The following is a 24,125-nucleotide window of genomic DNA, read 5'->3' as shown; positions in this document are numbered from 1 at the left end:
CAGGTAAAGAAAAATTCTGCTTGCGTTTTATGAGTTTTTGCAATTTTTCTGGCCACATAAGGTTTTAAAAAAAGGTTTGTAATTTATGTTTATATTTACCAATTGAATAAATAGCACTAGGTTTGATTTATATATAATGTGTGTACTGAAATTCAGTAATAAAATTTTAAAGATTTGAAATAATTAAATGTCTATTTAGACAGTTTGTATTCTTAAACTGAAAATGCAAACTGAGAAACCTTTTGCATTTTTTTTCAATAAATCCTTTTACATAAAGTCCTAAAATATATACAGGTATGGGCTAAATGTTTTATTATTTTTACTGCTTATTTAAAATTATATACTTTATAGAAACAAGGATGGGTTTTGCAAAATACTGAAAGGAAAAAAATTATTTGAAATGAAAATGTGACTGAGATCATATTTGATTTAAAGATTTTAGATAAAAGAGTATTTTTCCCCCTCAGAAAGTAATTCATTAATTGCAAAATCATTCCTTGAAGTTATTAAGAACACTCTAATAAATACAATAAAATAACTGGGGGGAGACATTGAAAATTGTAGGAGAAGAAAGACATTTTAATTGTAAAATTTTTCTTCAAAAATTTTAATTAAAAAAAAATACTAGCAAAAACTTTTTTCAGCTTAAAATTATTTTGCCTCACAAAACCATTTAATAATATTCATAAAAAGTAGATGAAAATGCTTAAATTTAAAAAAAAAAAAAGAAAAAATCATTCGAAAGGTACAGAGTCCCTTGTCGCGTTGAAGCCGATATGCACTTGTCTTAACTTTAGTTTTAATTTGAACGATATTTCTGGAATACCTAGCATCAGATAACCTTGTCTGTATTTGTCTATAATTTCCGTATCTTGTACAGTTCTATCTAATTTTGGAGGGGATGCTATCACATCCCCAGACATCTATCAGCGCGATTGTTTCGCTGACAGTCCAGCGAGCAGTAACTAAAATTAAGTGAACCGCGCAGTATAGTACGGGAAATCTCCCCATTTGCCCTGCTCCCGAGAGGTAAGGAACATTCAACCAAGTTCTACCTCCAATTCGGCGAGGCAGTTAATGCTTGTCCCATGTGAACGGGACACGTTGGAAGAACCGGTTTTCGCTACCGGTCGAATCTGCTCTTGTGAACGGGGCTATAATGTACCTATGAGGGTTTAAATGATCTGGTGAAAGTTAAATAGCCCAAAACCCCAGACAGATGTGGAGCATATTATCGCTATGTCTGAAATTAACTACAATATCAGACAAAGGTTTAAATAAGCGCCTTATTTAAAAAGAACTTAGAACATAAAGGCATGTTCCGATGCTAACAAAATCAATTACAGCTCACGGTGACGTAATTAAACAAGAACAGTCAAATTCAAACTAATAATGTGGACTAGTGGTCAAAGATTATACAATTTAATTGTAATTTAATCTGGCCCAATAACTCTATGAGGAAATAGAAATGGGAAATTATAGTAAAGGTTGAAATCATAAACAGTTGGGTAATTTACATAATAATAGCTGCACATTTCTTTGAAGAATAATTTCCTTTATGTACTCAGTTTCTTTCTTCAACACGTTTCCTTTTCATTTTAGAATTTTTGGATTTAATTAAGGATTTCCGTTATTCTAAAAACACTAAATGCATTTAGAATGTACAGAAAAAGTGGCTAATTTTATTTCTTTAGTACACTGGTGTGCAAAACTTAAGCAACAATGTAAATTTTAATCAGATAGCCATTAAATTGTAGAAAAGGGGTTCTTGCTTTCTGTTACGTAATACCGTCAATAAACTTCAGAGATATCCACGAGACAGTTTTATGAATAACTTTATTGAATGAACACGAGACTTTTAACGTATTAATGTTTTAATGACGCAAGTTTTTTGTATCCTTTTTTTGTGGATGGCATCAGTTTTCGGCGTTGTCATGCACGTTCTAATCCGTGTTTGCTTAGTGATAGAAGTGTTCTATGAATTTAATGTTGATATGAATTGAATTGAGATATTTTATTGTATTTGTGTTCTGTTTATTGAATAATATCCTAGTTCCTGCTTTACTGTGAAACTGTGAAAATACTGATGTCAAGTGTTAACAAAGTTGTTTATTCGTCAAGAAACATGTGCAGAATTCAAGTAGATAAGATTTATTTCTTTTTCTATAAATATTGAAATCGTAAACAGATATTCTAATAGTAGACTCACTGTGTCTAATTATTATTAAGGTTTATATACGTATCTATTTAGAACCTGTGCAGAACAATTGTTGACGGGTAGTCTCGGCGTAGTTCTGATATTTTTGATAATATTTTCGTTACAAGTGGCATCTGCGACAGGACGCAGTGAGGTTTCTGTTAGAATTATTTTGTTGAATGGTATTTTGTGAAGTAAAGCTGGTTTCATTCATCGTTTTATTATGAATCCTTTAACTGTAAAACGCAGAGGATTGCGTTCTTCCTTTACAAAGACTGTTAATGTTTTGAAAAGCGAAATTGGTAAGGATGATTTTTCAGCAGGTATAATTAAAGATAAATTTACAAAGTTGCAAATGTTACAGAAAGATATTGAGGAACTTAACGAGCAGATTTTGAATTTTATAATTTCGACTGAGGTAACGTCTGAAAAAGTTAATGATGAAATGGAAAGCTGAAATATTTATAAGGATGAATTTATTACTATTTCTCGCTTAGTTAGTAGAAATTAGGTGCCTTAGAACAGATAAATTTAGAAACTAGGTCGCAAGGTAGTGTTTCTAGTAATTCACCTCGTAATACTAGATCGTTAAAGCTCCCGAAAATAGAGCTTAAGAAGTTTGATGGAGAATTATTGAACTGGCTTCCGTTTTGGTCTCAGTTCGAAAAAATACACGAGGACCCTGATTTGCACGAAAGTGACAAATTTCAGTATCTTGTGCAAAGCATGAAACAAGGGATGCGCGCTAGAGACTTTATTGACAGTTACCCAATGTCTGCGAAAAATTATTCAAAAGCTATTAGTGCTCTCAAGGAACGTTTCGGGAATATCAGGATTTATTAATTGAGGTATACGTGAGAGAGCTTGTAAAGTTGATTGTAACGAATGTTAAGACAGGCAGTAGTGAAAAATTACAGTAGTGAAAAATTAGCATTGCCACAATTATTTGATAAGATTGAAGCACAACTAAGAGCTCTCGAATCCTTAGATATTAAAACGGAAAGCAATGCTTGTTGGTTATATCCCATGCTAGAATCATGCCTCTTGGAGGAAGTCCTCAGAGCCTGGCAAAGAAGTCCGCTTTTTAGAGAAGTAAAGGAAAGTCAGAATATTTCTCGCCTAACTAATTTGATGAAATTTTTAAGATGTGAAGTGGAAGGGGAGGAAAGACTTAAGTTAGCGCGGAGTGGATTTGAAATTTTTGGGCAAAAAGACAAGTATTGCAATAAATCGAAAAGAGTTAAAAAGCAAATTTAAATCGAAACAGTTAACGAATGTCCCTACGGCGGTAGGTTTTTTTACAACGAAAGATAATAATTGTATTTTTTGCGATAAACTACACGATAGTAAGGACTGTTACGAAGCACGCTCTCTGTCATTAGATGAGAAAAAGAATAAAATTAGGCTTAAGAGGTGTTGCCTAAAGTGCCTTTCGCCTGGACATGTTGCTAAGTCGTGTAAACAGTTTGTACGTTGCTATGTGTGGTAAGGCTCACACAGTTTCTCTCTGCCAGGATCTGCAGACACAGAAAATGCAGGAAAAGGCAACAGAGCCAGACACCGTTCAGACAACTACAGCGGGATAGATGTGTTCCACTGAGGTAGCTCTCATGACAATTAAAGTCAATGTGTTAGGAAACTCAGGCACGAGAGAAGTACGAGCGCTTCACAAAAATCATACATTTTGAAGTCTACGGTACAGGAATTAGGACTAATTCCCATTGCCGAGGAAACTGTAGCTCACACGCGTTTTGGAGGGGTTAAAATTGAACCGAACGTACATAAAAAGTATCGGATCAAGCTACGCTCTCTTAATCCTTATATGAGAAAAGAAATGGAATTTGTGTTTTTGGATCAGGAAGCTATATGTGGAAATATAGCACGCGTACCTAAGGGCCCTATTTTAAAAGAACTTAAGTGTAAAAAGATATGGCTTTCAGACATAGGAACAGGTTGTCCGAAGATAGAGATGCTAATCGGCAGTGACATTTACGGTTCAATTCTTACAGGCAAAGTAAAACAGCTTGATGGAGGTTTGACTGCAATAGACACTACATTAGGATGGACTGTTTGTGGTCCACTTAAGGAGCATTCCGAACCACAAAGTAGTGGTATATCTACTTTGAATGTAAGTCTGACGTTTCGGGACCTAAACGTATCCGATCTTTGGAACTTAGAGACAATAGGAATTTCAGATTCCAGCAGTAATTCTACAAAGAACGCGGAAGAAGATATTGCTTGGGAACAATTTTTAGGCTCCTTAGGTAAAAATGAAGAGGGGAGATACTGTGTTGGTTTACCCTGATTAGAACATAACATAGATTTACCATTGAACCACGATATTGCGGAAAAAAGGCTTCTCAGCACAACACAAAGACTTAAGTCTTTGAATATATTTGAAGAGTACGATAAGGTTTTTAGCGAATGGCTTGCTGAAGGCGTGATAGAAGAAGTTCCGGTGTGCGATCTTAAGTCTAAAGGACGTTATCTGCCGCATCATCCTGTTATTAAACTGGATAGTCTTACCACCAAGGTACGGTCGGTATTTGACGCATCATGTAAATCTAAACGAGCACCTTCTCTTAATGACTGTTTGGTAAAGGGACCGAATTTGATCGAAGAAATACCTGCCTTATTATTAAGATTCAGAGAGAAACGCATAGGAGTTACGGCTGATATAAGATGCGCATTCTTACAAATTGAGCTTAAAAAAGAGGATAGAGATTTTTTAAGATTCCTTTGGTGGAAAAAGGATGGTCTCATAAAGGTGTATCGTCACACAAGGGTAGTTTTTAGTGTTAGATCCAGCCCGTATCTTTTAGGTGCTGTTATTTCTTTCCATTTGTCTTGAGTGTCTGCGGAGCGAAATCCCGTAGCAGAAAAGCTTCGAAATTCTTTTTATGTCGATAATTGTGTCACGTCTCTTATTAATATGCATAGAAGGATGATAGCCTTTCTATGCATATTAATCCTGTGCGAAATCTAGACAACCTGTCAAAAAGAGAGATTTTGTCCTTAACACAGGGGATTTTCAATCCGCTAGGGTTCTTAGCTCCTGTATTATTACCGGCTAAGTTATTGATTCAAGAAGTTTGGTCTATTAAAGCACACTGGGATTCTCCACTGACAGAAGAGGTCAAACAAAAATTTTTGAAATGGTACTGTGAATTACAGATCTTATCAGATTTGAAAATATCGCGCAGAACAGGATATGGAAACAAACTTGGACTTTGCATGTTTTTTGTGACTCGAGCCAGAAAGCTTATGCGACCGTGATTTTCTTACGCTGCGAAAACAATGGTGACACATGTGTAAATTTTCTGATCGCAAAATCTCGTGTTGCACCTTTAAAAAAGATGACAATACCACGTCTTGAACTTTTAGCTTGTGTTTTAGGAGTACGTCTAGCGAAGTATGTTGTAGAGGCATTATCCTTAGACGAAATTGAAAAACATTACTGGTCTGATTCCACCACAGCTCTGTCATGGATCAAGCGCAATGATCAATAGGGAACTTTTGTAGGAAATCGTGTCAGAGAGATTTGTGCAATTTCAGAGGAAAATCAGTGGTCTTACGTGCCAAGCCAGTTAAATCCAGCTGATATACCATCTCGTGGTTGTACTCCTCATCAAATTCTAAAGAATTCATGGTGGGAGGGTCCTAACTGGTTAAAGAATCCGAAGGATAGTTGGCCACGCCTTGAAATTAAACCCAATGAGGCATTAATTTCTTCTGAAATCAGAAAGAAAACTTCTAGTATTAAATGTTAGTGTGAGTACTGATACATCTAAGTGGTATGAAAAATATTCTAAATTTTCAACAATTGTAAGAATTTTAGCGTGGGTTCTAAGATTTATTAGAAGCTGTCAGGCAAAATCTGTAAATAGAGCAAAATTCTTGTCTGCAGCTGAGTTAAAAGATTCAAAAAACACTTTGAGTCTAACTAGTTCAACGTGAAAGTTTTTCTCAGACTGGAGATGTAATAAATGAATGAGATGAAATAGGACTGATAAGAGTGAAAACAAAGATTCTCGCAAGAGATGATGAATTTGGATTTAAATATCCAATTCTACTTCCGTCAAAGCATCATATTGTGCAAAGTCTAGTGCTTGAATACCATAAAAAGAATTCTCATGCCGGTGTTCAAATGCTCATGTCAATGATTAGAGAAGAATATTGGATTATTTCAGCTAGACAAACAATTAGATCAATAATCAAAAAATGCATTACCTGCAAGAGATTCACAACAAAGTCACCTTCAACCATACCTATTCATTTACCTTTAGACAGAGTATAGGAAGCTCGAACTTTCGAAGTCACCGGAATTGACTTGTGTGGTCCCCTTATTCTTAGGAAAAAGACTAAAGCCTGGGTGGTGCTGTTTACATGTGCAGTTTACAGAGCAATACATTTGGAGATCGTGACATCCTTAAGTGCAGGTTGCTGTGCACTCGCGTTGAGAAAATTCATCGCTCGACGAGGCTGTCCGACAGTTATCTATAGTGACAACGGCACGAACTTTATCGGTGTCTCTGGTACATTGAACCAAACTGAGTTGCAAAAGATAGCTGCTTTTGAAACTCTAAATCCAATTAACTGAAATTCATTCCCCCAATCGCAGCATGGTGGGGCGGTTGGTGGGAGAGATTAATTCGCATAGTGAAAAATCTACTTGTTCGAGTTCTCGGTAAGTCGTCTGTTATGTATGAGGAACTCCTCACAGTTCTTTGCGACGCAGAAGCCACCGTTAACAACCGCCTGTTAACATACATCTCCAACAATGCAGATGAGTTGAGGCCTCTAACACCATCCAACTTTCTCCAAGATGTAAAAGAGATTGGAACGGCTGATCTTGATCATTTGAATAGGAACAAACTGGTAAAGAGAGAACGTTATTGCCAAGAACTGCGTGAACAATTCAGGTGACGATTCCGGACAGAATACTTAGGTCAGTTGGTGCAAAAAGCTGGCACATCTGACAAAATTTTCAAAGTTGGAGAAGTGGTCCTTGTTGGTTCTGAAAACCAGAAGTGATTTAATTGGCCACTTGCAGTAATTGAAGAACTGTATCCAGGGAGAGACGGCCATGTAAGAGTCGTCAAAGTCAAAACTCCACTTGGTCATCTCGTTCGTCCAGTCCAAAAAATTTACCCTCTAGAAGTTAATTCTTCTGGGGATCCTATTATACCAGATCAAATACTACTAATGACCCACCAGCAATATCACAGAATGACATTCCAATTCAGAAGGATGTTTCAGCAGCTCCTCAGACGTCAAGAAGTGGCAGAGTAATCAAGATACCTAAGAGACTGGGCTATTGAACTTTCGAACTTTGTTGATTTACCTCGAAGGTGGCAAATCAAGGTGGGAGGATGTTACGTAATGCCGTCAATAAACTTCGGAAGATATCCACGAGACAGTTTTATGAATAACTTTATTGAATGAACACGAGACTTTTAATGTATTAATGTTTTAATGACGCAAGTTTTTTGTATCTTTTTTTTTGTGGATGGCATCAGTTTTCGGCGTTGCCATGCACGTTCTAATCCGTGTTTGCTTAGTGATAGAAGTGTTCTATAAATTTAATGTTGATATGAATTGAATTGAGATATTATATTGTATTTGTGTTCTGTTTATTGAATAATATCCTAGTTCCTGCTTTACTGTGAAACTGTGAAAATACTGATGTCAAGTGTTAACAAAGTTGTTTATTCGTCAAGAAACATGTGCAGAATTCAAGTAGATAAGATTTATTTCTTTTTCTATAAATATTGAAATTGTAAACAGATATTCTAATAGTAGACTCACTGTATCTAATTATTATTAAGGTTTATATACGTATCTATTAAGAACCTGCGCAGAACAACCGTTGACGGGTAGTCTCGGCGTAGTTCTGATATTTTTGATAATATTTTTGTTACACCTTCAGTACAATGAACATGCAATTCAGTAGAAAGGTCATGCGTATGCGAAGGTCAAGAAAAAAACGTCACAGGCTACGTGAGTGTACGGTCGACGCGCTCAACTCGAGACTACCATAAAAGGAAGGATGGAGAAGCAATTAAAGACATTCGCTGCAAGTGCAAGAAGTTCTTTCGTGAAATATGGCTATAAGAAATGATCTGGATGACTTCACACGTGGAAGAATAATCAAAAATCTGGAGTAGGGGCGAATTGTGACCAGTATAGCTGAAGAGTTCAACAAAAGTGTCATTTTGCGCGCTTAGAAAGCCTTACAAACCATAGGTACGGCTGTTAGAAGGGTTGGTGATGGCCGCCCAAGGAAAACAACTGCAGTGGATGACCGATATATTGTCCTGCAGGCGAAAATAGCCCGAAACCAGTCACCAAACTCCATAGTTCAACAACTGTGTACAGCAACGGGCGACAAGTGTCTCGGTTTACTGTGTGCAAACACCTTCACAAAGGTGGTTTATTCACCTGCCGTCCTGAACGCTGCATCCCTTTGAAAGTTGGCCATCGGTGTCACCGTTTACAGTGGTGCAAGAAGTGCAAAAACTGGGCATCTCATCAACGGAGTCGCACCCTCCTTACGGATGAGAGTCGTTTTATTGCCACAAGCGATTCTCAAAACAATTTGATTTGGAGAGATGTCGGAATACGGTTTAATCTCAGTAACATCACGGAAAGAGACCGTTACGGTGTCCTGAAGATCTTGTCTGGAGAGGCATTATGCTGAACAGGCAGACAGAGCTCCATGTTTTCGACAAAAGTTCTGTAACCGGAAATCACTATTGTCAGGAGATGATCATTCCCCATGTGCATCTGTTCCAAGGTGTCATTGGAGCAGACTTCGCGTTTATGGATAACAATGAACGGCCACACCAGACTCCTGCTATTCAGAAGCTACTGAAAAGTGAAGATATCACTCGAATGGATTGGCCAGCGTGCTCCCCTGATTTAAATCCCATAGAGCATGTGTTGGATGCTTTGGGGAGATGCCTTGTGGCACGATTACATCCTCTGGGGAACACCCAGCATTTGAAACAGATGCTGATTGAGGAATGGGCACTCTTACCTCAAGATCTGTTGGACAATCTGATGCTGAGTATAGAAAGACCGTTCGAAGCAACCATTGCAGGAAGGGGAGGGCATATCTCATAGTAAGGAACATCTGCTTGTTGTTCTTCCTCTTGTACAGACAATCATGTATAAAGATACTATGAGTTCAATAAAGCCTACTTTTGTTTGATTTCATACTGCATGCATTGTATTCATTTTTAGCGCAATTATGCTTTCGTCATCGTTTAAATACAAAATGCTGTCTCTTAATTCTGAATTTCATGTCTCTCAGATGATTCCTCGAGGAGTTATGCGAAAAATAACACCTGTTGCTTAAGTTTTGACACCAGTATAATATGAACATTCAGAAGCAGTATGAAATATATATAGTAAAGGACAGTTACAAAGCTGATGTGGCAGAATTTCTAGAATTTAGTGACACACCGAATTTAGAATTTAGAGCAAGCATTGGAAGCAGAATTTAGAATGGCAGTAGGCAGCAGAACTTAGGATTAGGAACTTAGACTGCATCAGGTGGGAAAATGCCTAGTGCCAGCTATGTGTATGATGCATTAAGAAACTTTTTAATAATTAAGACACAATAACACGCCGAATAAATACTGATTCAGAAGTCAAACAACAAAAATCAGCGTTAATTCACAAAATTTTCACAGAACTAGTTTCGATGGTTTTACCGAACCATCATCTTCAGCTGCAAAACCGCAAATGAACAAGATAGGAAATAATGTTTAGATAAGATAAGAAAGCCTGGACAAGAATAAGCAAGTGGCGCCATCTGTTGGTGAAACCAGAACTAAAACATAATTTCTCTAAAAGCCGAAGGCAAATTTGGATTGGAATTAGGATCGTTAACTAGAACAGAAAGATTTTTATGAATGTGAAATGCCTCTAGAAAATCCAGTTCTCCAATGGAAGATGTTTTTTGAATAATTTTGGCAGCAGAAAAATTGAAAGTGTGATTTTCGGACCAACAATGTTGAGCAACAGAAGACTTCTGTGTTTCCTTTTTTCTAACATATGCCTCATGTTCTTTGACGCGAAATTTTAAGGCTCTCTTAGTTTGGCCAATGTAAATTAAACCACACTGGCAAGGAATCCTATAAATACCCCAGGAATTCATATCCGGAATGGGGTCCTTGAGTATGGAACTCGGAATTTTATTGATGGGAGAATAAACAACCCAAAAGTTAAATTTCTGCAAAATATGTGCAACTTTATAGCTAATTGATGGAAAGAAGGGAATGACAACAGAATTTTTATAATCTTGCTTATTCTTGTCCAGGCTTTCTTATCTTATCTAAACATTATTTCCTATCTTGTTCATTTGCGGTTTTGCAGCTGAAGATGATGGTTCGGTAAAACCATCGAAACCTGTCCTGTGAAAATTTTGTGAATTAACGCTGATTTTTGTTGTTTGACTTCTGAATCAAATTTTTTAATCTTTTAAATTTAAGTTTTCAATTTCTGTATTAATAAAAAAATCCCTTTCTATAATGCCTGTCCATATGATAAGATCAGAAGCATTTTTGATATTTTCCATCCTTCTGTCTAGTGAAAAGTAGAGAAAATAAAGAGAAGATAAACATGTTAAGATTCTAGTATCAGAAGTAATGCATTCAAATATTATGTTTTCATTGTTCTTCCAGATGTTCTCCCAAAATTAAGAAATTCATTGTAAACTTTTTTAAAATACATCCACTACGTGTTGATAACATGGAGACATTTTTTCATTTTGTCACATTTCTCGAATCTTCTAGAATCGTGGGTCTATAAATCTTGCCTTCAAATCCTTCTGAACTTTCCAAGCTGCAATGTCTAAAATCCTAAAGAAAAATTATCCCTACCATTTTTGGGTTGATCTTTACAATATGGTAACTGGTAGTTTGGCGACATTTTGGAGGCGATAAAGGTTACTACCTGGGACTTTGGTAATAATGTGAGCAGTACTCAGTTCCGATTACGCACTATTTTGTGAGGGGGAAATGAGAGATCATGGGATATGTCATGTGATATTAATGGACGAATTACGGTTCTTTAATCGGAAAAGGGGGGAATTTGGACAAGTATCTGTGGATGGATATTATTTTGTATTAAGCTTCATTGTGTGTTGTGTGAAGTAGGGTTGAATAATTTTGGGATTGTATGGCGCTGTCTAAAGTGAATTGTAGATGTGATAAAGAGAAATTTTTTTTTATCAAATTCGGAAAAAAAATCGTTCAGTAATTTTATTGAATCCATAATAAAAGTGTATCCACCATGTAAGGAAGATTCGGAAGAAGATTAGGTTAGTTAGACTTTGTTAAGAATGTGAGTAGTATTCAGTTCTGATTACGCATTATTTTGTGTGAGGGAAATGAGAGATCATGGGATATGTCATGTGATTTTAATGGACGAATTACTGTTCTTTAATCGGGAAAAAATCTGGCAATTTTGTATTTGGCTTTATTCTGTGTTGTGTGAAATAGTGTTTGTGAATTTTTGGATCCCATGGCCGTAACTAAAGTGAATTGGAAATGGGTATTTAGTGGTATTGAAAAGGATAGTAATAAATGTTTTTTAAGGTTGTGGGAGACAGAAATAAAGATGTTTTATTATGTTATTTATTTTACCTGGTATCTTGCTTTGAAAGATAAGTATGATTTTAAAGATTCTGAAACAGAAGGAAGAAATGCGTATCCGCCACGTAATCAAGATTCTGAAGAAGATTAGGTAAGTTAGTATTTTTAATTATTTGAGGATATTATTTTTATGCATTGTTGTAAATGTAAGGTGGAAAGGAATTTGGTATTATTGGGAAAATTGTTATTAGCAATGATTTAGTTTAAAGTAATTAGGATTGTAAGGTAATTTTTATTAATTTAATGTATGTGCTCATTTATATTTTAAGTAGTGTTTTTGAATTTAATTATATTTTAATGAAATGATAGTTATTTTGTGAATTTTATGTTTGTAGGAATTTGGTATACGTTTAAGTTGAAATAAACGTGCATGGAAATAATTTAAATATTTGATATTAAGTATTTGTAATGCTTGAGGTATGAATTCGTTGGTGACGTGTATAATGTAATAGATGATTTAGAGGTAAAAGTTTTTTGGATATTCTATTTATTTTATATGTGGAAATGTTGATATTTGTAAAGGGTAAATACTTTTTCGCGATCATGTAATTTCATATATGTTCTTTTTACCGGGTTTAAAGATTGAGAAAATTGTCATGTATTTTCGTGAAATTTTTGTAATTTATGAGAAAAAAGCAGTGTACATGGATATACTGAAGAGTGTGCACAATGCCATTTTTGTGCAATTCTGGGATGTTTTTTTAAGTAAAAATAAGTCGGCGTGTACATGGTATTTTGAAAAATGCGTAAGGAGGATGGTATTGTGCAGTTTTTCCTAATTTTGCAGTGAATATTTGTCATGATTAAGCAGTTTTGTTTGATAAAATTTCTAGCATAAGTGTAATTCGGCTAGTAGATTGTTGGAAGAAGCGTTCAGGAGATAAAAAGAAAAGAAACATGTCTTTACTTAGTAAAGACAAAATGGCGGCGGGGGAAAAAAAATAGAGGGTTGCTGTAGGAGAGTTGGTCGCCAAAAAATCGCCAAGTTACCATAATGTAAAGATCAACCCATTTTTGTAACAGAAAAAAGCCAGAAATATTTCGGAAAAAGGTAGGAGGGAAAAAATATAAAATTAATTTTATAGAGAAAACTGATGCACACTCTGAGAATTTTGTATATTCTGAGACAATTACATGGGAAAAACTCTTACTATGAAAAATTAAAAAGAAGACATTTTTAATTAATTGCATAGCTAATTTTGCTTTTGCAAAGAGCTGTTTCGTAAATTGTACTTCATAGCATTATACCTTGTTTATTTTTCAGATTTAAAATATTGTTTAAGTTGCCTAAATGAAACTTTATAATATGATAGTGAAAAATAAAAATGTTTTATTTTAATGCTATTTTTTAAATATGATTTCAATATATTACCATTATTTTAATACAATTTATCAATGTTACGATGTTTTAAAAAAAATCGTCAAAAAATTCTCAGATTTTGGAATTAAAGTTTCTATAGATACTAATCTTAAAATCGCTTAAATGTTGAAAAGTTGCCAAATTTAGAACCATTTAATAAAAGAATTCACATCCCCAAAAGCAAAAAGTTGTTTAAGAGCTCTTTACTAGAAAAAATGAGTTTCAAAATGCTTATGTTTCACTTCTTGCTGAGAAACTCGAGTATCACATTATTTATATTAGAAGTAGAAACAAATTATAACTCATGAATCCATTCAAAAGATTACCATACATGCGGCAGAGAATCGCCAAAAATATTCCTCAAAATGCTAATTCACACTCAAAATGACAGTCATAAAAACAGACAGAAATTTCAGATGATTAAAATTAAGGACCTTCTGTTGATTTTGGCCAAAATTAAGGACTTTTAAGGACCAAAAATTGATTCCAAAAAATCTAAGGACTTTTAAGGATTCTTAAGGATTGTATGAACCCTGTGCACTTAGTGAAGAGGATAACAACTGGAAACTTTCAAATATGCTAGGTTAGCAACTAATAAAAATTCTATGAAAGATGAGCCAACTGATTTATTTAGTTGGTGTTGGTGTATTTAATTATGGCAAAGCACATGAGGCCTATCTGCCTAAGGGGAGGGATGCCTTCGTAGAGGACTTTCTAAGGAAAACTGGCTCATATACACGTTACACATGGGGAAAACCACAAAAATGCCCATGCAGCCAGCTCGTTCGTGGGATTCGAACCTCAGACCGAACTACCAGTGTTCAGCGACTTTACCACTCGGCCACCTGATTTATTTAATATAATAGAAGTCCAGAAATCCACAATACTTGGGACCACAGGTTGCATGGATTTTAGGAATTTGGGACAGAAAAGATAAATCATAATCATCCATTGTAATCCACAAAATTGATTGATTTTCAACATCAACAGGGTTGCCATATAACACACAACCGTGCCAAAAACCAGCACAGAACACATATCGCCACATTTGGTGATATTAGGGCATATATCAGAGTTGTACCGTGACATTTTATTTACGTTTTACTACAGTTAGCTTTAATGTCTCATTTTGTCATGCACTTGTTTAGGTAGATTTTTCTGTTAAACGGCATAGGTTAAAATGAGAAGTAAAATCATAAACAGCATGAATCGCTACAGAAGACTGGCTGTAAATTCTGCTGCTTGCCTAGAAAGAGGCCTGCTGATCAGAACAAACCCGAAAGCCTCATGTAGGCACGGTTCGTAATATCTTGTGGTAAAGATTAATGAAAAGCAATTTCATATCTAGATATACCTTTTAAGAGTGACCAGTTAGTTACAAATAATTAAATTAGCTAGTTAGATATCCTTAGTCATTATAGATTTACATGACCACTATTAAATTTATTTTTTTAAATATTTGTTAAAAAAGCACTGATAAAATCACAAACTATTAATATGTCACAGTTTAAAATACATGTAATTTATGGCATTAATTCTTAAGATAACTACACATTAGAAGATACAAAACATTTACATACTCAACAAAATATTTGTGCATCTTTTCAATTTGAAGCTTTTCCAGACATTCTGACTAATTTATATAAGTTTCCTCGTCTTTAAGCATCTTTTCTAATAATTAGAAATATGTTTCAATTATGAAAACCAATATTCCCACTAGTTTCTGCGTGTTTTATCTCTTAACTTGTCAATCGCTCGACTATGTACCTATGAGGTTTTACTTGATCTGATAAAAGTTAAAGAGTCCAAAACCCCCGACAGACGTGAAGCAAATTATCGCTATAAAAATAACTACAAAATCAGATAAAAGTTTAAATAAATCTCTTATTTAAAAAGACCTTAGAATATAAAGGCATGTTCTTATGCTAGCAAAATCAACTACAGTTTATGGTGATTCAGTTAAACAGGAACAGTCAAATTAAGCAATAAAAATGTGGACTAGTAGTCAAGGACTACAATTTAATTTTAATCTAAGCTGGCTCAGTAACACGTTGTAACAAATTCATAACTTGTCATGACGTAGTTATCGTGTAACAAATTCAAATATCGGCAGCGATAACACAAAGATGAATAAATTGCAAATTACCAGAGCTGGTAGGAACTAATGCCCCGTGTAAGTGGAGAACAAAAACAAATTCTGTTTTACAACTCCAAAACCTTAGTTTAAGCAAAGGCTGAAATTATAAACAACTGCTTAATTTATATAATAATAATTGTACATATCTTTGAAGAATAATTTTCTTTCTCTTTATATATTGGGTTTCTTTCTTTAATATGTTTCCTCTTCATTTTAGAATTTTTGGATTTAATTAAAGATTTCTGTTATTCTAAATAACTAAATGCATTTAGAATGTATAGGAAAAGGTGCTAATTTTATTTCTTTAGAAATATAAACACTCAGAAGAATTATGAAATGATATATGGTAGGGCCAGTTGTAGAGCCGGTGTAGGAGAATTTTTAGAATTCAGTGATATACCGAGAAAAAAAAATCTAGAGATGGCAAAATTTTAGAATTTAGAAAGGTACTAGGCAGCAGAATTTAGGATACACATAGATTGCATCAGGTGGGAAAATGAGTAGCTCCAGCCCTGTGTATGATGCACACAGCCATAGCTAGGGTTTTCAACGCCCAGGGATAACTGAAGATTTTCCGCCCCTTCTGCATGCCAAGAATGAAAAACATTTTATTCTAAAATTTTGTAACATCATTTTGGCACCTCATGGACGCTGTGCCCTGAGACAGATGTCCCATTTTACCCCACCCTAGCTAAGCCTCTGATGATGCATTCAGACATATAAGATAAATCTTTTAAATTGTCAATTTTCAATTTCTTTATTAATAGAAAAATTCCTTTCAATAAATGCCTGTCTATGTGACAGAATTAGCAGCATTTACCATGCTTTTTTCTAGTGAAAAGTAGAGAAAACAAAAGGGAATATAAGCATGTTAAGAAAAATACTTCTAGTATCAGAAGTAAAATATTCAAATTTTATGTTTTCATTTTCTTCCGAAAATTCTCTAAAAAGTAAAAATTCATCACAAACTTTCTGTAAAATACATCCATTACATGACCATGAAGACATTTTTCTGGAATCTTCTAGATTCATGGGTCTATAAATCTTGCCTTCAAATCCTTCTAAACTTTCCAAGTAGCAATGTCCAAAATCATAAAGAAAAATTACCCCTACCAATTCTGTAACAGCAAAAAGCGAAGAATATGTTGACAAAAAAAAAAAAAAAAAAAAGGAAAAAGTGTAAAATTAATTTTATATCGAAAACTGATGCGTACTGAGACACTTACATGGGACCATGAAAAAATTCAAATTCTCTATAAGGCATTTTTAATTAATTACATAGCTATTTTGCTTTTGCTAAGAACTGTTTTGTAAACTGTGGTAAAGTGCAATTTAAGCATTGTTTTTACCTTGTTTTACTTTTCAGATTTAAAATATTGTACAATAAGTCACCAAAATGGAAAGTAATGTCACTTTATAATAAGATAATGAAAAATAAAAATTTTCAGTTTAAGATTATTTTGAAAAAATTTTAAAAATTCCCAGATTTCCGAATTAAAAATTTTCTACAGAAACTTATCTTAAAATTGCCAAAATGTTGATAAGTCACCAAATTGGAACTGTTTAATAAATTCACATTCCCAAAAGCGAAAAGTTGTTTAAGAACTCTTCGTTAGAAAAAATGAAATAATTTTGAATTTTATTCTTATGTTTCACTTCTTGCTCAGAAGCTTGAGTATCTCACCGTTTGTATTAGAAATAGGAACAAATTATAATCCATGAACCTATTCACCCATTCAAAAGAATATTTGTCAATGGATCGCCAAAACTATTTGTCCAGAATGCTAATTCACATTCAAAATGGCAATCGTAAAAAAAGAAATTTCAGATGATTAAAATTAAGGACCTCCTGCAGAATTTGGTCATTAAGGACTTTAAAGGACTGTATGTGAATAGCAGTTCAGAAAAATGAGCTATGTATACTGGAAGGGTAAAATAACATTTTTCTATTGTGGTTTTTTACAGCAATGCCTTTTACTTTCATGGCTTGGGGAAGTTGGAGCATTAGGTTACATGATAAATACAGTTCTTGTTAACATGATATTTTGTGTCAATAAGCAAGGGTGCCTTTTTATTTAAAAAAAAAAAAAGAGGAGGAGAGAGAGAGATCCACAACTCTCCCAGCAGATTTCTGAGATTATTTAGGAAATCTGATCCATGTATACTGGAATACATCCCTTTTTTTTTTTTTTTCCAAAAGAATCTTTTTTTTTTAAAAAAAAAAAAAAAAAAAAAAAAGCTGAGTTTGCCATGGCATTTTAGTTTCATGGTTTGCTGCCTGTTAACATGGTATTTTGTGTGGCAATATAAAACCACATAGAGGAATAATATTTATTAAACTTAAAAGCCATATTTCGGCAATTCCTACATCACAGAATCAAAATATTTTTTGTCCGACAGTTTGTCATCATATAAATTCTAAATATGAATCCACTGTTGGCAAGCATTTCAGTTTTCTGTGCCTGTTGTTAGATCTGCAAAGTTGTATACAGGAGCATGTGCATTTAACATTGTATAAATGGATATCTTTGTAATTTATATTTAAATTGAATAAATGTAATTGGCCACTATGTTAGCTATAACCATAATTCCATCCTCTTATTGGTTTCCAGAAACCTAGAGAAGCAGAAAATGCCAGAACTATCTCGCGAGGCAAGTTCAAAACTATTTAAAAGCAGGAAAAAGACAGCAGTTGTTTAGTTAGCTGCTGCTGTTGTTGTGGCGAATTCAGCACGAGATCAGATTAACTTTCTCTTTAAACACACTGAGCATTGCATTCTATTTAATTTCTTTTAATTGTTTTCTATTCATATATATTTGTTATTATAATATTTATTAAACTTAAAAACCATATTTCGGCAATTTCTACATCACAGAATCAAAATATTTTCTTGTCCGACATTTTGCCATCCTATAAATTCTAAATATGAATCCAGTGTTGGCAAGCATTTCAGTTTTCTGTGCCTGTTGTTAGATCTGCAAAGTTGTATACAGGAGCATGTGCATTTAACATTGTATAAATGGATATCTTTGTAATTTATATTTAAATTGAATAAATGTAATTGGCCACTATGTTAACTATAACCATAATTCCATCCTCTTATTGGTTTCCAGAAACCTCAAGAAGCTCATAATGCTAGAACTATCTCACGCAGCCGGTTTAAAACTATTTAAAAGCAGGAAAGAGCCAGAAGTTGTTTAGTTAGCTGCTGCTGTTATTGTGGCAAATTCAGCACAAGATCAGATTAGCTTTCTCTTTAAACACACTGAGCATTGTGTTCTATTTAATTTATTTTAATTGTTTTCTATTCATATATATTTATTCTAGTCAAACATATTGATAATAATTGCCGAGTTACAATCAATAGCGATAGTTTGGCAATTGTTCTGTCTCAGTTAGAATATTTCTGTCTATTTGTACTGGCTTAACGTTTACAGTGCCACGTAATGTTAGTGGTAAGAGCCCAGTACTAATCAGTAAGCAATAGGGATGCACTCGGTCCACACCGAGTCTTCGTTCCTCTGCCCGAACAAAGCGGCAGTCAATTGTTCCTTACTCACTCCTTGCCCATTTAAGCGGCATTATTGTGCTTGAAAGAAAATAAACATTGTTAAGCTTCTCAACTTGACTTTTATGAATTAATATACAGTCCACAACTACCAACTGCTATCAACATTTTGGTCCTAACCGACCCGAAGGAAGAACAGCACTTATGAATAATATAATATCTCTGAATAACTACCAATTGCTATCAACATTTTGGTCCTAACTGACCCGAAGGAAGAACAGCACCTATGGATAATATAATATCTCTGAATAGGCAACGTGGTTGCCTAAAAGCGAAAGTAACAAAACTGGAACATTCTCTATGTGACTTCGTTGAAAATGAAAAAAAAAAAAATTTTTAGAATAGAAATTGCAATCGTTATCAGGAATAAAGCGATCCTTGGATGAATTAAAACAGTGGTACTTCAATCTACCAGCAGAGGTCTCCATAGAGGAATCCTGTGAAATTATTGAAGAACTAGAGGACGATCTACAGAAAATAGAGGTAAGTCTCAAATACCTCCTTTCAAAATTAAAATCAAAAGTTAATGCATTACCATTACTTAATAGTACTGTTGAAAATATTAATGTTAAATTGCCTGAAATACCGTTACCTCAGTTCTCTGGAAAATATGAAGAATTTCATGATTTTAAATGCCAATTTATATCCTTTATTGCTGAAAATAAGAAGCTAATTGAAACACAAAAACTTTATTATTTAAATGCTGCTCTTAAAGGAGAGGAAATCAAGAATTGTGAAGACACTTACCAATCACTGTTTCAAGCCTTAGAATTACATTATGAAAATAAACGAGCAATAGTTGATAGTCATATCCAAAATATTTTGAATCAAGAATCCCCTAAGGAACTTTGTCAATTATTAGATCATACCAAACGAATCTACACGCCTTAAAAATGTTAGAGTACAATCTTGATAGGCTATCTAACGCAATTTTAATAAACATTCTCCTTCAGAAAATTAACAAGGAAACTCGAAAGCAATTTGAGCTTATCTTAAAATCCAAAGATGTTCCATTACTCGATGAATTTTTAAATTTTCTTGAAAATAGAACTTTGGTACTAGAAAGCATTCATAAAAATATGCCTATCAAATTTCCTCCTAAACCAAGTATCAGTGCAAAACCAAAAGATTTTGATATAAATTCAATTAATTCCAACTCAAAAAAATGTATCCATTGTAAAGGAAACCATACTCTCTTTAAATGTAGTGCATTCAAACAAATGAATGTTGAAAATAGGCTCATTATCATCAAAAATAAAAAATTATGTGTGAAATGACTAAAAACTCATTCCGGAGAATGTAATTCAAACTTTTCGTGCAGCCACTGTTTCCGAAAACATCATTCTCTTCTGCACAGGGACAACTACCTTCAGTGTTCAACAGACACTCCCTGCTTTCCACCAAACCAGGGGAAAACAAACCCCTCCGAAGAAGCGCTGCAGAATGACAGCGTTACTGGACTGCAGTTCGCAAATGAGCCTCATCACCAAAGAATGCGCAGAATTTTTGGGCTTGAAAACTAAACCCATCTGAATGCCCATTTCGGGAATAAGTGGATCAGCTCATTCAGTCAAAGCGAAGATTTTCACACATATTTCAAATGAAACAGAGACCTTTTCTCACAATTTAGAATTATGTATTATTCCAAAAATAACAGATGTAATTCCTTCGACAAAACTGGATATTTCTAATCTAACAATACCGCATGACATTAAATTAGCAGACCCTAACTTCTATACACCTGGTAAAATCAATATATTGATAGGAAATGAACTATTCTTTAACATCTTGAAGGAAGGTAGAGTTCAAGCGCTGAATGGAAACATAATATTGCAAAACACGTAATTTGGTTATTTAATGACAGGGGTTCTACCTACTGTTATTTGATAAAAGAAATTAAGTCTCGATAATGCAATTAAGAAGTTTTTCGAATTAGAATCCTTCCCGAGAGATGGTACGGAAGTCGTAAAGATTGAAGAAGGAATATTTTGAGAAAGGCATTTTAATGAAACATACTCGCGTGATAAAACAGGTAGATACATAGTAAAATTACCTATGAAGGATGATGCTACTTCTATGCTGGGTTCATCTAAGGAAATTGCTATTAAGAGACTGAATACAATTTGGAATCATCTTGATGCTAATAAGACTATGGCTAATTTGTATACGGAATTTATGAACAAATATTTAAGCTTAAACCACATGGAACCTGTTATGCCTGTGGATAACTGTGACACTTGTTACTATATTCCCCATCACATAGTATATCACCCAAAGAAAACTTCAACTCGATTAAGAGTTGTTTTCGATGCATCGTGTAAATCATCCAGCGGCTATCCGCTAAATTCGATTCTGTTGAACGGAGGCACAATTCAAGAAGATCTTTTTTCTATAGTTTCCAGGTTTAGAAAACATCGCTTTGCCTTTAGTGCTGATATTAAGCAGATATATCGACAAATACTCAAACATCTATCGCAAAGAAATTTACAGCGAACTGTTTGGAAGCCAAGCCGCGATGCCCCTGTTCAAGTGTATAGGTTGCGTACGGTTACATACAGAACTACCAGCGCGCCATTTTTAGCCATGAGAACCTTAAAGGCATTGGCAGCTGACGAACAGGACCATTTCCCCAGGGCGGCTGGTGTCACATCTACGAATTTTTATATGGATGATATCCTGACAGGAGGAAATACTTTAGAAGAAGCAAAGGAGCTTCAGTCTGAATTAGTACAAATGCTTCGTCGTAGAGGTATGGAGCTACATAAATGGGTGTCCAATCATCCTGACTTACTGCATGATATTTCAACAAAGGAATATTCCTTTGAATCTCAAGAAAGTGTAGTGAAGACGCTAGGAATGCTCTGGAAACCGAAGGATGATCACTTGATTTTCAAAACAGCTGTGAACAATCAAAATAGTTTTACTAAACGTCAGGTGTTATCTGAAATAGCTAAGCTTTTTGATCCCTTGGGTCTCATCAGACCTGTAGTAACGAGGGCAAAAATATTCATGCAGAGACTATGGTTGCTGAAACTGGACTGGAACGAGGAATTACCTCCCAAGGAGTTGTAGAAACGGAAAAAATTCCGTTCCCAGCTTCAGTTAATCGATCAATTGAATATTCCCAAGATATGTTTTAACTAAACATTCCGTTAGAACTGAGATCCATGGGTTCTCGGACGCTTCGGAAAAGGCTTATGGTGCGGCTATTTACATCCGTTGTATTGCCACTGATGGAATGAATTATTCCAATCTCCTTTGTAGCAAATCCAGAGTTTCTCCTATAAAGCCTGTTACAATTCCACGTCTTGAATTGTGTGGAGCATTACTTCTGTGTAGGCTTGTGTCAAAGGTAATAATCACAGCCCTGTAGCTAAGTATCGATGATGTTTATTTGTGGTATTCTACTATTGTTCTAGCATGGATAAACACGCCTGCGTGGTGGTCAGGTCCTGAATGCATTTCTTATTCTTCGGATGAAGAGTATGAAAAAGAACTGAAACAATCATCGAACCCAGTTCTGACTTTGACAATGAACGAACATTTTATAGACTCCTTTCTAAAACTTTCCAATAATTTTCATAAGCTAATCAGAATTCTCAGTTTTATTTTCAGGTTTATCTTAAATTGTAAATCGAAGGATAAGATGCAGGGATATTTAACTCAGATGAGATGAAAAAAGCTGAGGAGTTTCTTATACGGCATGCCCAATTAACTGCCTTTAATTTGGAAATTACAGCTCTTCAACGAGATAAATCTATTCCTGCACAAAGTAAGTTAAAAGGTCTTGACCCTTTTCTAGATGAGAATTCTCTTTTAAGAGTTGGAGGAAGATTAAAAAACTCAAACTTATTGTTTGTAAACACCAGTTAATTTTGCCTACTACTCATAGAGTTACTGTATTGATTTTTGAATATTTTCATAAGAAGTACCTACATATTGGAGCGCAGGGTTTACTTCATCAGGTGCGTTTGAAATATTGGCACATTCACGGCAAAAGCTTGGCTCGTAAGATAGTTCATGCTTGTGTTTTAAAAACAAACCAATTGCAGCGAGTCAGGTCATGAGTAATATTCCCACAGAGCGTGTAACTCGGACTTCACTCTTTCTTAATTGTGGCGTTGACTTTTGTGGACCATTTCACGTACAATTCAAGAGTCAACGTAAGGGCATTTTTCCTAAAATCTATAATGCTGTATTTATATGTTTGTCCATAAAGGCAATCCATTTGGAGTAGTTGCTATAAAGGCTTCACACTCTACGTCTGAAGCCTTTATAGCAGCTCTTAAGCGATTTTGTGCGAGAAGAGGGAAATCTCTTCCATCATTACAGATAATGCCACAATTTTTAAGGGGGCTCATACAGAGTTAAAGCGTTTACAGAAATTGATTAGAAAACCAGATGATATGGGATGTACTAAGGTTACTATGGAAGAATTTCTTACAATCAGTACTCAGATTGGTAAAAGTATAGTTTAGGGTACCCCTTGGCAATTTTTGGCGGTACATGGATACCGATATTGTGCAATTCTTTGACTCGACATTTTGGCTTACAAAGCGGCGATTTTTGGCGCAAAAATCGCTGCTACACAAAGCCAAAATAACAAGACAAACAATTGCACAAACTCAGTATCCATGCACACATTGACTTATTTTCACTTTAAAAAAAACCCCAAATTGCACAAAAATGGCATTGCGCACTCCTTTGACTTGGTGCTCGAAAGAAAATAAATGTTGATAAGTTTCTCAACTTGACTTTTATGAATTAATATGCAGTCCACAACTACCAACTGCTATCAACAGCAATCTTTTTGAATAAAGTCACCAAATTTGTCACTTATAGATAACTTTAACTTAGTTCTCTACTTATATAATTCTGAAATATAAAGCATTACATTTAAAAAGAAATGGCATATTCCTAGCATTAGCTTGGTCATCCAAAAATATTATGCATTTGTAAGTAAAACTGTAAAGGTCAGTAAAACTTAGTTAAGTGAAAAAGAAAGAAATTTGTTAACAGATGCCACTTCAGCCCGCTTTTCCTTTCAGTGGGGAGCTGATAGGGAAATCATGCATCTTTTGCTCTGGAATAATACAATTCTCATACTTGTGGATATGGCACGCTTTAGGCACCATCCAAGGTTTTGGAAAAAATTGCCAATATGCGAAACATGCCTTTCAGCAATAATAAAAGAATATAA

At 34.6% G+C, this 24,125-nt stretch overlaps 1 protein-coding gene across 6 annotated transcripts in view; it reads right to left on the bottom strand.

The window, feature by feature from the left end:
- LOC118197778 (uncharacterized) overlaps window positions 1-24,125 on the bottom strand; it is a 91,142-nt gene that overhangs the window by 65,688 nt on the left and 1,329 nt on the right. The gene's annotated exons all lie outside the window — the stretch shown is intronic.

This window comes from Stegodyphus dumicola, chromosome 3 (assembly GCF_044657685.1).
Source record: "Stegodyphus dumicola isolate Sdum_Otavi_A_Nest chromosome 3, ASM4465768v1".
NCBI classification, from domain to species: Eukaryota; Metazoa; Arthropoda; class Arachnida; order Araneae; family Eresidae; genus Stegodyphus; species Stegodyphus dumicola.
Note: the sequence above shows the minus strand (reverse complement) of the source record. Positions and strands in the feature narration are given on the sequence as shown.